At 41.8% G+C, this 18,834-nt stretch overlaps 1 long non-coding RNA gene across 2 annotated transcripts in view; it reads left to right on the top strand.

The window, feature by feature from the left end:
- Positions 1-258: 258 nt before the first annotated feature.
- LOC111227440 overlaps positions 259-18,834 on the top strand; it is an 87,699-nt gene continuing 69,123 nt past the window's right edge. For both annotated transcript variants that reach the window (XR_002665338.1, XR_002665342.1), the window contains exon 1: positions 259-822. This is a non-coding gene — a long non-coding RNA (uncharacterized LOC111227440). The remainder of the gene's footprint in view (positions 823-18,834) is intronic.

Below are 18,834 nucleotides of genomic sequence, written 5' to 3'. Positions count from 1 at the left end.
GTGTATTGTTGAGTTTTTGTATGAACTAATCTTGCCTCAGTGAAAGAGACCTAGGGCTTGGACAAAACGTCTAGAGCCACAGCATTCCTAGCTGGCTCTCCCCTTGAACACTGAGCAGAAGGCTGGGGCTGAAGGAGGCAGAGTAGAGGGAAAGGCAGGCTGGAGGAGAGGCAGGGAGAGGGAGAGGGAGAGCCGGGGACTGGGTAGCGGCTCCGAGGCCGGGGGGTTAGGGGGATGCCGGGCCTGGGGAGGCTGGCAGGGAAAAAAGTGTGAAGGTGGGATGGCGGGGTGGACACGGGAACCCGAGAAAGGTGAGGGAGATGAAGGCTGAGCGGAGGCCGTGATGAAGATACCATAGCATGGGAGAGGAATACTGGGCTGAAGGAGGGATGAAGAAGATAGAGGAAGAGAAGGCCAGGGAGAGGCAGGGAAGAAAAGGTGACAGGGAGGGAAAACTGGGAACTGGGAGAAAGAGTCAACTGAGACCAGGGTTGAAATAGACAGACATATATTACTATTCCTGTGTAGAAATGCGGGTTGAGTGTAGGAAAGGACAGAATTTAAACTGAAGAAAAAGTCTAAACACAGTTAAGGTATAGAAACTAGATCTAACAGGGGCTGGAGAGGGACAGAGACAGGTAGCAAGACGATCAGAGAGCAAAACAGAAGCAGGAAAAGCTCAGAAAATCATTATTGCAGCTGTAGGAGTCTGTTATCCTTTTCCTGCCATGGATGTAATGCTGGTTTGGACAGCGGGTAACGTCCAATCAGACAACAGGACTGCAGGCCTTGTCATAATGACAACCATGACATCACTGCAAGGTAAGCTGACTGAAAGATCGGCTGCATGATTGACTGACTGTGTGACTGGGTTACTGAGTGACTGACTGAGTGACAGAGAACAGTTCGATTGGCCGTTTTCTCATCCTTTCTTTTTCTCGTTCTGTCCTTCATCCTTGTTGAAGCAAACTATCGCAGGAAAGAATGCAGGTGTGCGTGCAGATGTGGGATGTGTGTGAGGAATAACAGAAGTGTTTCCATGCGGGCCTTCCTGGCTGTGCTGCTGTTTCCATGCAGATGCATTTAGTAGCGAAATGCCTGTAGTGCAGCTCAGAGTGAGCTCTCTGTCTCTGTGTGCGTTGCCATCTCTGTGGTTCCTCTCTGCGTCTCCTTCCTGTCCTGCTGCGTCTGATGAGGCTCCTGCTGCAGATAGCCAGAAGAGAGAGAGAGGGAGAGAGAGAGAGAGGGAGAGAGGGAGCAAGATAGAGATGGGATGGAGTCAATACAGGTTTTTCATCCTGTCTTTGAAGTTCACTGCTGTCAGATGACACATGTTCATCCTGGAGACATGGTACAATTTTATCTGTGTTGCATTTTATCCATGTAGAGAGAGTGTGGAGCAAACTTCACGATTATCCTGCCAACAGCTGACCAGGATGAACACGTCTTGTTTAAGGTCACAGCAACACTGGCTTGTTGAAAGAGGACAAAGTCAATTAGTTTATCCCAATTCCATACAACATACACTATACACTATAATAGAGGTTTGCAGCTACTCTTTATCATTTTATTAACACTAACAGGAAATGATATATAACTGCACCACTGTATATCAGACTTTACCTATAGAATAAGTCCTCCAATTACACATAATAAATTTAGTCTTAGGTGATCCATGAGGTGTTGACTCATTGACCTGTGGTCACTTAAATTCATTTACACACATCAACAACAATCTAAACATACAAATATCAGAAAGAATTGAAATATGCTAGGATTTATAACAGTGATCAGTCCATAGCTTTCCCACAATGTCAAACACAAAGGGACATATGATGTTAAAAAGCAGAATTCAAAAGTGTAAGTGCATTGATCAGCTTATACACAAGGTGAATTGATAAAACTAAACCTGTTGTGTTGTGACCTCCTCTGAACTACAAATGGCAGTTATGTTGGAATTAAAAATGATTTAACTTTAATTATCAAACATTAAGCTGCTATAACATTTAAAAGTTTAGGAACAACTTAAAAACCTGTTCTGTATTTATCATTTTATCATTTTTATGATCTTCACAAGGGGAACATATAAATGATCGTGTAGCTTTTACAGATTCTTCATACTGCTCGTTTTCTTTCAGAGAGATAAACACTCATAGAGGAGTGGGAGGTTTCTCTTTTCGCAGTGAGTGTAACACAAGTAGTTCCTGACATGGTTCTCACTGGCTTGTGAGTGTGAGGCACCGTGGGGTCTATAGGGGTCAACATGGTGTATGTGTGTGGCAGTTTGGGGTCAGTGCCACGGAAACCTGGAATTGAGAGATGGTTGGCTTAACCCTTCACCCCCCAATACACACACACACACACACACACACACACACGGACATGTGAACATCAGTGCCGTCTAATCGGCGGCCCCTGGTGATTTGTCCTCTCAGCTTGAAGCCCTGTCATTCCTCCCTGCTCTCCTCACAATTACAGCCCTGAACTGAACTAGAAAATCTGCTCCAATCTAGCAATTAGTCCTGAGGCCACTGGCTGTGTGTGTGTGTGTGTGTGTGTGTGTGTGTGTGTGTGTGTGTGTGTGTGTGTGTGTGTGTGTGTGTGTGTGTGTGTGTGTGTGTGTGTGTGTGTGTATGTATATGCTGTTTGTGTTCCAATTCTTGCGAGGACCAAACAGGAAGAGTGAAGTTGGTGACAGGCAAATAGTGATTTTCTTCACTTATGTTTCTGAGACATCAATATGTCATTTTCAAATTAATATATTTACCTTCTTGTAATTATTTTATACATTTTATACAATATAGTCCATGGTGGAGATGATTGTTAGCCTCACACCCTTGATAGTCTTTCTAAAAAATGAAGATTGCATTTATCCAGAGCCCCTTTAGAGGATGCTGCAACCTTACAGCTCTTGTTCAGAAGAGGATGTAAAGTTTGGAAGATATTTCTCAATGATGACAAACTTAAGATGCATTTACACTTGAAGAACAGCACCATCCTGTGAGTTTGTGCTGTAAAGCAAAGCAGATTTTGTGCCAAAGTGAAAATGACTTATAAAGAAGGGAAGATTTTGTTCCTTCCTCTTTTAAATAGAATTTTTAAACATCAATATATGTGTTCATTTACTGCTGTTAACTTGGTGTAATTGGTCTGTGTTACAGATAACTGTTAAGGATGTTAAAATTAATTTGAACTGCAAATTAACATGCATTTCTCATGACCTGTCACCTTGTGAAGCAAAGACGTTGTAGCTTGCTTCGCTGACCTTTGTTTTTTTGTAAATTATTTTTCCATTTGTAATTGACACTGCAAGAAAGGCGCCACACTCCAAGTGATTTGTGCTGTAAAGCAATTCAAGGATTTTGAGCCAAATCCCAAATTGTACAATGTAAATTGAAGTAAATTAAAATGAGACAGTTTGACTTTAACCCTCAACCTCCTGGATGTAAAACTGTAGTACTTTCATAAAAAGTAGTTCAATGTATATATACATAAAAAACACATCTCATATTGTGACTTTTCTCATTAAAAATACTGGAACCACTCACATTCCTATATATGCATACATAACTTGTCCTATTATAGCAACATATGACTTGCCTCGCTGGGACATGTAGTGACCATACCATAAGCCTGCTAAAGCTAAATAGAGTGAAAGACTCAATAGATTTAAAGTAATCCAATGGAGAGTCCCTACAAGAATAGTAAATCCAAATGAAAGTGTGAGTGTGTGACGCTTGGATGAAGTGAGGAGGGCAGGAGAGGAGTGCAGCGTGGTCAGGGCGGGATGTGGTGCGGGGGGAGGAGGGAAGGTTTTCGTGGCCAGGGGGAAGGCAGGCCTGACTGGGCAGCGACAGAGACGCTTAGTGCCGCCTGGCTTCCTCCTAAAGACTCGGCCTCCTTTTCCCCCCACGCATCGCGCTCCTGCGTCTCCTCTCTCTCCTCCACCACCACTCTCTCCTTCACTTTCCTCTCTCCTCCTTTTGTCCCTTCCCTCCTTCACCCTCCAGTTCCTCTCGCTTGCTCTCTTTTTCTCGCTCCATTCCTCCATTTCTCTCACTTTCTTAATTTTCTCTCACCCACCCGCCCTCCCTCCTTCCTCCACGTCTGGGCCATTACAGACACTCAGCGGCGGGTTGAGAGATGGGGGTGGGTGGCTGCGGTGGTGGGATGGGGAGATTGAGGGGGGACAAAAGCCCTGAGATGCAGAGGTTCGACGAGAGTGGCTGGCTTTGAATAGAAGCTGGACGGCTTCTTAATGCAGCAAGTGGACGGACAGACTTGGATAGACAGACAGAGCAGACTCAGCTCTTTATCCTCGTCCTTTAGCCGAGACCTGTTTTGGCCAAAAAAGCACATCATCCGCCTTGTGCCCTTCCCGCTACGCCTGATGTTTTATCAAACACATTAAGATGTGATGGAGGGATAGGTGGAGGGAGGAGGAAAAGAGGGTAATATAGCTGAAGGCCAGACACTTAAGAGACTGATGGAGAAAACTTTTCTGGTCTCTAAGAGGAAGAGAGGCAAACACGTGGATCGGATAAAGGAGCGTGTGTGTGTGTGTGTGTGTGTGTGTGTGTGTGTGTGTGCATTTCTTTTAGAGATTGCATCTCTTTTATTGTACATTAAGACATTACACATTAGTGTTTCGCCGGTCCTGCTGTGCAGCTGTTGTTGGGGTTAATGTAACGGGAGAAAATATTGACAGTGAAGTTGAATGCGGAGCTAAAAGTGCTGCTTACAGGTTTTAAAAACTGCTTTTGATGATGCAGCTCCGCTAATAAACTCACTACCCTGAAACACAAATATGCAAACATGATCAAACTTGTATCTTGTTATCGTAGTGGTATTTTCAATCGGAAACATAAAGCTTTTTTCACTTTGTTGACTTTTTTTCTCGCAGTTAAGAGATCAATAAAAAATAAAATAATTTTGCAAATCCATAACTCTTTGTGACACTAATCTTTGTGACACACCATCAAGGACAAACAACACTTTTCTTCAAAAGCCTCAATAGTAAATATTTGGTGGTATTACTTCACTCAGATGCAAGGGGTCTTCAAATGATATTTTCTTCCTCCATGTATTTACTTGCATCGGCTGTCTCTTTGTTGTGGGTGGTGTAGGAGTATTATTATGGATTTGGCTCCAAGAGCTTAGCTGGTCTGCGATTCTGATATCAGCTGGACTCTGATCAAATGCAACAAGCTCTAAATCCGCTTTAATCAGCGCAGCATTATTTTATCGACGAGGAGACTTCACAAGAACCAGCAGCTCAGGGACGTTTCTGAGATGTCGGGGGAATAAAACACATACTTACTGACACTTTTGTGTTTACGCCAATAAAAAAAACTTTAATGAAGCTAAAGTTGCAGTAAAAACAATTTTGGAGATCAAGGTTGTAATCTGGTTACAAAGGTTTGAATGACAATGGTGTTAAGAGCTCTGTGATCAAGCAGTAACCATTACTGAATTATTAGCTGTTCTACAGTTTTGCTTTAGACTTAAGTATTGAAAGATCCTGTTAATTGTTTTGGTATGTTATTGCTGCTATGTTCTGATTGTTTCTAAAAACTTCACCTAAAAAATCTTGACATGGAGAAAAAAACAAGATTTGTCTGTGATTATGAAACATACACACCCAGCACAGTGACTTAGAGTAAACCCTTTAGCTCCGAGTCAGAATAAATGTACATCCATGTCCCAGATTATTTGTGTGCAGAGTTGAGTTGGCCTGACACTGCCCAGCTTTGGTAAGGATGATCATTGCGTTAATATAATAATAATAACAATAATGATGGATCTAATGACTAGGTCTATGCCATAGGCTCCGACTCTGCTGTTCCACTTCCCTCTACTGAGCTTTTTAGGGTCTTTTAACTAATCGTTTTGGTTTTATGGCCAAATTTACTGTATTGTGCTTAATCTCAACATTTTCATCTGCATCGTCTTCAGACGCAGCAGGTCGCTGTTTATTCAATGTATGAAGCAAAGCAGAGACGCTAGGAGGTGGCTGAGGTTGGATGGTCACACCAGAGACCAGGGTTCACATCCGCCATCCGTCTAACAAAAGCAGAACTTTTTTCTCTATCAAGCCAGACCACGATCTTTCCCTAATCTCAACAAAGAGCTGTCAGTGCCATAAAAAAAGTTGAATAATGCTGTAGTCACTACAAAAGGATAATGTACTGCAAGATTGGATATTTTGGTGCAAAACTATTTCACTGATATGTTCAGTATCAAAGTGTCAAATACGTGAATTAACCACATATCTTCATTCAATTCGTTTAGCAAATAAATTTATATTACCTCCTCTGCTACTAATTCTGTAGTTTCTTCACACAGTGTTAAACTACAGATGCAGTCCTGAGCCTTGTGTGAATGGTGACAACCAGTAATGAACACGTGACAGCAGTCTCATATGACGGCGAGAAGAACACAGGGTTCATACCCTGCGTCCGACACTGGGTTCGTGTGTGAGAGTGGTATCAGTAACGCAGAGACGATTTAAAGTGTCGCTTTAACAGCACGTCAGGCAGCCACTCACCTTTTCCTTCTTTTCACTTAACGCTCAGTCACTGAGCCCAGAGCTTGTTGCTGCGGCTTTGTCAAATGAATTTCATCAGCCAACGTCACTGAAACCAAAGTAAAAGCTAAATAAAATGAAGAAGCCTGTGAGTAAGTTTTGTTTGTTATTTATTTTAGAATATCTTCATATAAAAACTGGTCATAGAGGCAGAGCACTGATCTGCCTGCAGTGATGTATTGTAGCGTATTAGACCTCAGTGTATGTGCATATTAGCAGAAGCATGGATAGACAGTCAGACAAAGAGGTTATAAGAGATGAGAGAGGATGGGTTTATGGCACAATAGGTTTATAAGGCTTAAACTGATCTGCAGCATACCTCCAACAACGGCCAAATACACACACACACACACGGATGCAGGCATGCACATCTATGCATGCAGCAACCCCAATCTACCTGAGCATGTGCCAACAAGTTACACACACACACAGTCAGAATAGCCAAATCCGGCTAGCCCACTCCTACGTCCGGCCAAGTCCATCTACTGTAGCCACACACACACACACACACACACACACGTACACACACATACATATAGTTCCCAACAGCCAAAACCCAGTGACACCCAGGCCAACTCCCCATTTAACACGGACACACACATATGTAAAATGTGACCACACAGCTTAGCCTCCCAGTAAGACCTACAGAGCCGTGTGTGTGTGTGTGTGTGTGTGTGTGTGTGTGTGTGTGTGTGTGTGTGTGTGTGTGTGTGTGTGTGTGTGTGTGTGTGTGTGTGTGTGTGTGTGTGTGTGTGTGTTCATGGCGGTCAGTACTGAGGCCTTTCCCTGCGGTTTGGGAGTGCGGATGGAGGGATGGAGAGGCAGAGAGAGAGAGAGAGAGAAAGAGGATTAGAGTGATATGGAGACAAAGAACAACAATAGTTTGTCACATTTTGTCAGAGAGGATTTTATAGAAAAGCTGATTTGGAGTCTGCCACCAACAAACAACGATCGGAAATATGGGATTTATTACGAAATCAGTTTGAGAATTTGCATGAAGGTTAACAACGCCTAAGTGTGTGTGACACTTTCTAAATGTGCACTCCATCAACATCTTAACAGAATTTTAATAGTAATATTATAAAAGTTATTGTGTTGGTATTTCTTCCATGTAGATACTATATCAACTAGTTTGCACTAATTACTGTAAGTGTGTGTTTAATGTAGTGTTGGTACATGACATTATTGACGTTCCCCGCTGTGTAAACATGGTTTTCCATTAACACTTCTTCAGCTACACAACACATCAACATGTGTTGCCCCTCACACCGCAGGTGCTGGGAGTGACACATTTCTGTCAAAAGCAGCTGCTGAACAGGAAACACACAGGCTCAACACGTTAATCCACACAACACAACATTGGTATCTGGAGTCTTTTTCTTTTTCCAGTTTTTATTGATCATTATGATATTAAGCAATAGTCTTACTTTTTCTGAGCTTTTATTTTGATGGTTCCTTTTTTGAAATCATGCATTGTCACCCATTAAACTCGCCTGATATTTGTGATATGAACTGATTTGAACGACAGTGTTGAATTCACATATTCTGTTAAATGACTTGTGCCGTTTTTAGTGATGCTGGAAACATACAGCTAAGCATATATCGCCCAGTAGGGGTGTAAAAAATTGTGAACTACACCGGAGCACAACTAATAAACTTGCCATCCGGTTTCAGGCTGACAGACAGTACATGCAGATATTGGCTCATGTAGATCAGCTAGGGATGAACAATTAATTAATATCCAGTGTATTGTCCAAACTGCAGGAGCTACAATTCTTTTTGATAAAAGTAAAATGTGTCACAACAGACCATAAATAAACTCCATTTCAATTGAGATTGTTACTCAAATTGCAATCGCAATATCTGCCAAAATAATCGGAATATGATTTTTTATTGTTTATTTAATATTGTTCAGTATCAGCAAATATATCGGTTAATAAATGACAAGAAATTGAATTACAGATGCCAAAGATATATTTTAAAACAGTTTGTGTATTCTGTAGTTTGTCCATGATAGAGTAGTTATTGTTACAGTTGTTATAAAACAAGTTTAAGTGAACTTTATCTAAAATGTTAGTTTATGTTATAGGTTGTGTAAATAACATGAATAATGGCCGATAGATCATTATGTGTTTTTTCTAAAATCTGAAATATCAATATTGGTATCGGCCTCAGAAATCCTGCGTCAGTCGGGCAGTAAACTACAGCACATCTGATAATCAATCCTCCATCTGATAATTATAATAAGGCAAACAAAACCACTGTGAAGAACTGAAAGCAGTGAGAGAGTTTATACAGACTGTACAGACTGGTTTCTCAATTTCTTATTTTAAAAACACAAAAATCTGGATTCCAATCAGCATCAAAATTGAAATAATAATTAAACATGGGATACATGTGCCATAAGTTAAGCTTGACATGCTGTTAAAACTGCCTGGATCTGTGTGTGAACCTAGATGCACAGCCGCACCAAACAGGAGTCACTTGTTCCTTGGCTCATGCCTGAACTCGCCATCCAATCTCATTGAAAACTAGTTTTTAAGATATTTTGCTAGTTAGTAGAGCAGCAGTTAATATTTATTACTGAAAGGATCATATATCCTTTGACCACTTATATCAGCCATATTCTATTTTATACATGAATCTGACTGTGTTTCATGTCTTGAAGAGGAGTCAGTAATATTACACGGGTGAATTACTCTGCAGAGAAATGTTTAAATCTGAGTTGCATCCCCGCTGTCCTCTAAATGAGCCAAATAAACATCAGTTGATCAAAAAACTAATTTGCCAGAGCATTTTGTGCATATTATTGTTTTTTTTTTTTTACCTCTTGACTTGCTCAGGGAGGCATTGCTGCAGAGTCACAGCCTCTGAGATTCAAGCTACTTTCATGGGCAGCTTAGTCAAAATGTGGTCAGAGCAGCAGGCAGCAGGAGCTTTCAGACACAGGCAGTGTGAAGGGGGGAAACAGCAGGATCGGTTTGAAGTGAATGAAATGATTTAATGTTTCAGAGTCGGCCTCGCCTCCGGGGAATGGAACGATATGGGCTCCTAATTGACACTAGGTCAACTGCCTCCCTCTCTCACACTCACACACTCTTACACACACACACACACACTGCTTTCTGTCTCTCTCTCTCTCACACACACACATTACAGTCTCTCCAGTAGCCAGACCAGTCCAGTACAGGCCAGCGCCGGACAAACAAAGGCCTGTGCCGTCTGACTATAATGATGGATGACCTCCACTCTCATATTTTATAGGGATTTCACAGGAGTCAGTCTGTTCCCAGGCTGAGCTACAAGTCAATAGCCTTCTATCAGGGCTCCCAACATCTCTAAAACGACATGTTTCTGAATTCTTGGGGAAAAAAAAAAGAAAAGAGAAATGTTTTATGATTTTATTAGGGCTTGAATCAGCCATTGATACAGCATCAGCTAATGACAGCTGAATGTGATTAGCAGGGAGTGGCAGGGAGTGGAATGTTTTATTAGTGTCAGTATTAGCTGATTGACAGAACCCCAGTGGTCATTATTGTTCATTTTTGTGAATGTGTGGACATATTATGCACAGCAGTTGTCATGTGAGAGTGTGTTTCGTGCTTTTAGTGAGACTGCATTACTATGATACCTTTTTATAGTGTAAATCTCTGTCTTAACAAGTCATTTAGTCTGTTATTGAGCCAATCCTGTTTTCTTAAGACAAGCAAAAGAAAAATGTTGTCAATGGGGTGGTATTATTACACTTCAATTCAAATCAACTTATCTGGGGCATTTTCTAAAATGAAAGGAAATTTTTTTCTGGATACTACGGCAGTAAGTCGCCTTATTCCATCCTAGTTTTAGATAGTTGTTTTTGGGAAGTAACAAACAGAAAAGCCTGAACTGAGGCACACTGGTGGCCTGGGGGGAGTTTAAGATGCTCTGATCATGTAATGGAAATGTCCGCGGTTTTAGTTTGGTGAGGGACCTTCGTTGCATGTCATCTCTTTCCCTCTTTTCCTATCACATCTCCTCTGTTCACCTTCATAAAGATTGAAAATGCCCCCAAAACCTCTGGAAAAAAGAAGACCTGCATCAGGAGTTTTGATAAATATATATGTTATTTTATACTTTAGTAAATATATATTGTAAGAACTAGGCCACATGACTTGTTGACATGTTATTTTGTTTGGCACCAGACCAAAGGAACTATTAAAAACATTATGTATCATATCAAAGGTAAAGTGCTGTCAGTCAAAAGGGTTAACAACATTTTCACTATCTACAGTATCTGCACATGGCAGCTATGGTATGATTAAGGCTTGGTTATGTTATGGTTAAATACATTATTCTGGTTGATAAGAAGACATTTATTTCAAGGCTGTGATGGGAGGTGAACTCTGGTTTTGCATGAAAGTCAGACATACTTTCATGCCCCACTCCAGTTCCTTCAACCGGCACTGAACGTTGCCTTTGAATGTAAATTGTGAGGTGTAGAATCGTCCAGTAAGTAAGTCTTCGGCGTGGAGGGTTCTTTTTCAGTCTTTCCGACCGCCACCGATGGTAGAAATCCAGCTCCTGTCTCTGGTTATCATCCAGAATTCATAGAGCAATAGTTACATACATAACTCTTGTTTGGAATTGTAGTTTGAAAAGAGATCAAGAGATGGAGATTGCGAGATCGAGTGTTGACGTTGAGTAGTTGTAGAACTCGTAGTTGTTTACAGTAGGTTGCGCATCAAGCAGGTTAGCAGTGTTTGTGGCGGATCTACATCCTTCCTGTTGCTCTTTGTTGAACTCTTGCTAACATCAGCCATTTTTGGGTTTTTTTTTTTTTCACATATGTTCAAGGTTCAGGTCTTCATGGGTCCATTTAGTTACTAGTATTCAAGACCAATTTATATTCAGCCCAATCAGGTCGGTAATGTTGCTGCTGGTCTTGGGTCTTTGTTTTAGTGAGTCTAATACCCAAGTGGATCTGAGTGGACCAGTTATCAGGTCCGATCGAGCGGCACATGATAACTGGTCCACTCAGACATGTATATGTATATATACGTGCTGCTGCGCTTCTTGACAGCTTGTTAACTGGTGGAGCATCATGCTGCTGCCAGTGTTGCTGTCCTCTGTCTCTGTTGGCATCTGTTTGGGTCGACAGTAACTGAGATCAGATCTAAATATACTCAGGTCTTTTAGAACTCTTAATAAAAAAAATATTTAAGATATTTATGCAGTTTCCTATGTGTGGTGTTACCACAGGCAACTAACACTTGGCTTCAGAGTTGCACACATTTAAAATGGGAGCTGACCAGTGCAGCCGCCACCGCCACTTGATTGTCAGCGTTTTGTTCCGATCACTTCGAATATACTCCCCACATTCGATGTCTCATCATTTCAAGCAAACGCCTCGGTGACCTTGTAAACATTTGTGGAAGTAAAAGGAAGAACGTCTTCATTCTTCTTCTTCTAGTAACCTTCACAGTTACGCATTCCCAAACAAAACAAAATCTGCTGAAGTCAAGAGGCCCGCAGATGGAGGCAGCCGTGACACGAGGAGAAAGGAGTGCAGGTGTCAGAGGCGACGCCACCAGATGATCATCTCCCTCCATGACATTTTCAACCCTCCCGATTTCTAGCATGCAGCAAGAAAACACGTCTCGCACATCTGAACAGCACCGCGATGACATCTAATCAGATGCCAGAGGAGACGCTTGGTGTCAGAGCTTAGAGAAAACACACTGATTCCCCACCGGCTGTATTGTCACTAAATGCCGCTTCTCTCTATGGACTGTAAATGATTTAATTTGAGCGCCAGATGTGGCGTTTAGATTCTGCTAGCGCTCGTTGAGAGAGAGACGGAGGGAGGAAGAGAGAGGGAGAGACAGGGAGGGGAAGAGAATGAGGAAATGACAGGAAGGAGAGAAATAGCTTGGCAGACCGACAGCCAACAGCAGCCCGGGCACTTGACAGAGCTCTCAAACACCATGATTGTGTGTGTGTGTGTGTGTGTGTGTGTGTGTGAGAGTGTGTGTGTGTGTGTGTGTGTGTGTGTGTGAGTGTGTGTGTGTGTGTGTGTGTGTGTGAGTGAGAGAGTGTGTACGAGTGTTTTTTTTTTTTTTTCCACTTGTGTATCATGACAGCTGAATGAAAATCAATCTGCTTCTACATCTGCCATCTTGAGTGTCGGGGAGCACAGATGGGCCTTCCCTGTCACACTGAGCTATCTGGCAGCCGACCAACTCAGGTCTTTCCACCTCTTCTTTCCTCTCTTTTCTAATCTCCCTCTCCTCTTCTCTCCTCTCCTCTTCTCTCCTCTCCTCTCCTCTCCTCGATAATCAGATGCCAGGCACTGAAGAGTATTTTTTTTTTTTTTTCCTGCGTTGACGTCTCCAAGTCACTCTGACGGCAGATGTTTGGGGCCTTTCGAAGCCGCAATCTGGGCTCTAATCACCCTCATTGACGGCTCCGAGGGCCCCTGTTGCAGCTCTGAATGGCAAATTAAAGCGTTTTTAGATAACGTTGGTAATTGGCTAAATCGTTTATAAGCCCGGAGATCACACTTTTAATCTGCAGCCTAACATGACGGATCATGAAGCCGAGACGGATCTCGTCCATGTGTGTGTTGCGCGGCGCGTTCTCCTTGCCCTTCGGTCCCGTTTTGGTTTCTCTCCTCGTGTGTTACAGTATGTTTGATGCTTCATGATTTGCCCATCAGATTAACAAACACTAATCGTTCTCTCTGCTGCAGTTTGTCTCCGTGTCAGGCTTCCCCGCTATCCTCTCTCCTCTCTCTTCTCTCATCTCCCAAGCCCATCTCATCTCTGGCATTAACTCCATTAGCCTGGTAATTGGCTCTTAAAGCAGCGGCCACAGACTCCGAAGGCCACTTAATGTCCATCTCTTTCCCTCCCTTCTCCTCTCTGCTCTCCAGTCGATCATCTACCTTCCTCAGTAAATAGCATTAACTAGTCCTGCATAGAAATCTGAGGCCATATTAGTGTTATCCTCCCCTCTCAGCCTATTGCCAGGCTTATGAGTCCCGATCGTTGGAGATGATATGGCTAAGTGGATATTTTTTTTCTCACATCACTCCAAAATGGGGCTCCAAATAACCCCCAACTGTCACAGATGAATATGTAAATTCTGCATATGGAGATCTCCCTCCATTTTTTAAACCCAGTCCGAGAAACTAAATCTGTATTTAAGAGATGTGGATTTGGAAATTCCACGCTCCATTCATGAACCCCCCCCCCCCCCCCCCCCCCCCATCCTCCTCAACGTGGGCTTTGCTTTTCATTTCCGGATAGAAGATAAAATAAAATGTGAAGGTATTTCTCTCTAGAGTGGAAATTGAGACTGTTGAGGCAACAGCAAATAGTTTTCATCTGCAATTCTTCTACATGTTTATCGGTTTACTGTTCTCTCAGGAGGCCCGGGGATGCGAAACCCCTCAGGTTAAATGCATTTAACACAAACTTTAAACACCACTCTGGTTTTTGGATTTTCTATCTTTCAGTTTAATTCTACTGAAGCTTTCACTTTTGAAGAGAATCCACAGCTGCATCCTGATTGATTTCTGAATTATTTCATAACTTCATTTCTTGCATCAAGCCTTTAAGCGTTGGTTGGAAACCTTGAGATAATTTTGGTGCAATATGATCGAGGGTCCTAATGTTTGTTTACAATCAGGTCAACACAATCTGAGGGGTCTTATTGATGACTGATTTTTGTACCTTACCTTACCTTCTTGTCGATAGAAATATTCAAATTAAACTGTCTAAGTAGTTTGGAGGAGAAAGTCAGTGTTTGTGGAACTGCTAACAACTACAAGAAAATGCAGCCTAGTTGCAAGTCGGCACTGCGTCACAATCAACATTTTCTGGTCTGGAAGGTTCAAGCTAAAGTCTGAAATAAAAGCAATAAATACTAAAAAGTCTCTGTGTAGTTTGCGCTGTCGCTTTCTTTGAGGGTGAAAGTTCTGTCTTGGTCTTGGAGACCAAAGATAAAATTCTTAACTTCAGAGCTCTGAATCCACACAATGCATCTCGCACTCTTGCACAGGGAACTGCGCACATTTTGCCTTGCTAGTTAAAAAGTCCCCCATCCAGCCGGTTAGATTAAAATCAAGATTAAAAAGAGGAAAAAAAATATATATCTGTAACACGGTTATCATATAAAAACAACATTGTCTTATGTTATTACATTTCACCAAGTTTACGTGGTGAATGGTGAGTGTAACGCACTTATGTGAAGCGTCCACCAATAACCGTTTTCATGGTATTTGTCTGCATAATGACGATATATACAGTTGATAGATGTTACAGATGTTACCTTCTACTGTATCTCTGTCAGCAGATGTGTGGCCTGTAAGTTTGCACGTGTTTCTCATTGAGTCGACGCTGTGTTAACCTTGGACCAGACTGACCCTGCAGCTTCTCAAGGCTGCTGGAGGTCATTGTTTAGATCAATGACTTTCAGACAGCTTGGGTTCGTCTCCACTGACAGGGATGACGCCAACATCAGGCCACATCCCGTCGCACAACGCATGTTAGATACCCAAGGCTGCATTTCTCATGTTGTTTACACTCTCTGATGATTCTCTTAATCCTTCAGATCCTTCTGTCTCTCTTCGGCGTCATGTATGTGTGTGTGTGTGTGTTTGTGTTGTATGAAACCTTGGTGTCTCATCTGAGGGATTTTAGAAACAGAGTAATTAGTGATAGAGGAGCCGTTGGTGTGAAAATACAGCCGCCACCGCCCTCCACCCCCACCCCAAGAGAGAGACAAATCAATCAATAACCTGCTGATTTATTTCACGTCCTTATCGTCTAATTTAATTGCAGGGTCTTTTGTATCTGTGGAGTTGTGGGGGAGGATGTGGTGGTGTTGGGGTGGGGTGGGGGTGCTTCAGAGTTGAAGGAGGAAAAGAGCGGCAAGTTTTTGTGTTGTTTTTTCGTGTTCGTGTTGTTTCTTTCGCCCATGCGTGGCGGACGTTTTTTTTTTTTGCTGGAAGGCGTTTCAAGACAGAGCTCTGCAGTGTATTTGAGTGTGTTTACCGCTGCAACACTGCCTCCATTGGTTCATAACTCTAGATGAAGCAAACGAACACACACACACACACACACACACACACACACAAGGAGAGGCAGGCAGAGAGGGAAGAGCAATCCTTCCACAAATTATCAGAAAGAAAAAATTTAATTAGCAATATAAATGCCAGGCGGAGTACATTATGTGCAATTGTCTTGCTATCTTTCCAGAAATTAGTCTTTTAAAATGAATTTGCTGTATTAATCATCTCCTGAAATATTTTTTGATCACTGAATTAATAGTTTTGCGTTGGGGGGCTGTGTTTTTTTAGGTATTCATTGACATAGGTGATTGCCTCTTAATTATGACAGCGTCCTCCTCCTATCCGTGCCTATTAATTCCTGTGTTGTGGCGTCGCTGCAGCCTGCTGCCTGGCCCTGTATCTACTAATTACTTCTCTAATTGAATTTGCTCTCTGTTGCCAGGCTGTTTTTTAAGTGGCTGTTTGTTGCCGGGCCTCATTGTGTCTTTGTGTGACAGCTAGCTGCTCGCTGCCACACTGATGGGAACAGGATGCTCTCTCTCTCTCTCTCTCTCTCTCTCTCTCTCTCTCTCTCTCTCTCCGCATTCTCTAGGTCTCTCTCTCTCTTTCTGTATTCATGTCTCTCCCTCTGTATCATTACCTATACCTCCCAGACCTATGTAGTGTTTCCAGTATAAATGAAGGAGGGAAATTAATTAATGAGAGCCGGTGAAACAATTACATGCCCCTCCCCACCCTCCGCTTGCCCACCGCCCTGCTGTCATTGGTTCAAGCCTCTGTAGGATTGTTGTGACTAAGAGCCCGCCACTCTTTAACCGCCAATTCAGGATGGCACGTCGTTGGCAGGGTGATAAATGGCATACAGGCGAGTTATTTAGCTCCTTTTCCATGAAAACACAGCTCATCAGGCCTCAGCTGCACGTCGACTTTGTTCTGGTTTGACTTGAAGTTGAATCTTCTGTCTTTAACTATTTTTGTACCACGATTATCTGGTATGTTGACTGTAATATATTGATCTATCAATTCAGAAAAATTCTTAAGACTAATGGAAAAGTCTGCTTTACTACATAAATTACATAGTTTCATAAAAGCCAAGTCATTGCCTTGATTCAAACTTGTTCTTGTTACTCGTGCATTCATCTAAACTAAAACTACATTTAAATCAAGTGATGATTTGTCACTTCGTTCGCTGAATTTCTCTACTTTTTAGAAAAAAATAAGATTTAAAATCCTGAATATGACAATAATTTGTGTTCTGTGATGTAGATTTCTGGCAGTGGTGTTGGTGAGTTCATTTCCATCCATGGTTTGTGTCATCAATTTCATAATCAATATTTACATCATCAGAAACAAGCGATATTGTCGGATAGATTGCGTCTTTCTTTACGCTGCCCCTGAAAAACCTGCATCCATGATCTCATATCAGCTGAACTTGGTTTTGTTCATGGAGCTGATTCCAAGAACTTTACATCACAGAAAGAACTAGAATGGCACTCAGTAGAGCGCAAACATCTGCCAAGGCCAAGCAATCCTACGCATGTCTGTCAGATCCAGACCTGGATCTGCACCAAATTGTTCAAACATGTGAACACCATAAATGTGTCTGATGTTTTTTAAATGAAGGTCAGACACAGGCGAAAACATAACCTCCTTGTCGGAGGTAAAAAATCGAATAAAACAGAAACAAGACAAACATAAGAAAAAGATAAAATAATTCACTGTAAGATTTGAATCTATGTTGATTTGACTGCAAAAGCTTTAATATGAAACGGTGTTGTTACTGTTTGCGAGGCCTTGTGAACTCGTCATAATACGTTTCTTGGAGAGGAAATGAAATACAGAGATCAATGGTCTGGTTTGGGCTGTGATTCACTGAATGTGTATTTGGGATTTGACATTTAAACACGAATATTAGGCAAGAACAGACTGTTGCTTTCTGAGGGTTTTCCGACAATACCAGCTGGTACAGACCTTGCTTCAAACTCTCAGCACTTTGATTTTCACTGAGTCTCAGGTACAAATAATAAAAACTTTGTGTGCGAATCCTTTGTAAGACAGTGAAGTCTGGGTCCATGTGCTGTCCTTGAAGGAGGTCTGGTGAGTTAATGGAGAGAGGAAGCTTTTACAGAAAAATCCCCAATCTGCTATTTCACCACACGCAGCTTTGAGAAGCCTTGCTTTGCTCGCTCTGGACGTTTTGTTTGATTTGGCATAAATTATAAGGTTACTTCAGGTCAGTGACAGACCACCTGCATGGTTTTCATGTAAAATCGTGTAAGAAAATCATGCTTTGTAGGATTTATTAAATCAGGGAAGGGTACTGTTCATCATCTTTGCTGAGATGAGAATAAAAAAAAAATTCAAGAAAGTCAGACACAACATACAATTAAATTGAAAATACAAAAAAATGCAGACAGCACATGCATTTCTTTCTCAAAAATAGGCAGGTACAAAATCCCTTCTTAAAGTGCACAAATTTGCAGTCATGCCAACTGCTCCCAGGTAAAGACCCTGACTTGTTGGCTCAGTTAAATGCAAAGCTACGTTGAGCGAAATGGTGCGAATCATCCGTTACGCGTTTGTGGTGTTTCAAATATTTCCCCAAGGTCAGAGGGTCTGAAAAAATGTTAGGAACTAAAAAGTGTTTTAGACCAGTTTTGGCACATAACAAAACCACTGCACACAACCATTGAGTTCTGTGCAGTTTACTGCTGCGTGACTCTCACATTTAAATGGATGTTGCAAAGGAGGTGAAAAGAGTCGACATAAAGCACGCCTGTCTCAAAGGAGTGACAACCTCTCTGTGTGTCATCGGTATTTATTTCAGCTTTAACTGGATTTAATCAATTATAATTTACATTTGTTAATTTTTTTTTCTCATTTCCAGACTCTCTACTTTCATCTCGATGTTTTTGGTGAGACAAATCAGTCTCTACAATAAATGTCCACCATTACACCCACTGTAATATCGGTACCAGTGGCTCCTGAGTGAAATGAAGGGAGGTGTGTGGTAGCCAGTCCCTCATGAGGCCTCTCATAGAGACTATTCAAATTCAAGTTTGCTCCGACCCACAGATGCATTTTTTTTTAATTTTTTTTTTTAAAGAAACGTGTTGTCTTTCTCTCGTCAATAAAAATGCTCTGGATAACTTTTGGCTGCAGCAGTATGTATGGCAACATCACTGCTCTCATTATC

The sequence above is a fragment of the Seriola dumerili genome, unplaced genomic scaffold (assembly GCF_002260705.1).
Source record: "Seriola dumerili isolate Sdu_G_001 unplaced genomic scaffold, Sdu_1.0 BDQW01000002.1, whole genome shotgun sequence".
NCBI classification, from domain to species: Eukaryota; Metazoa; Chordata; class Actinopteri; order Carangiformes; family Carangidae; genus Seriola; species Seriola dumerili.
The sequence above is the reverse complement of the archived record's forward strand: the minus strand, read 5'-3'. Positions and strand labels throughout refer to the sequence as shown.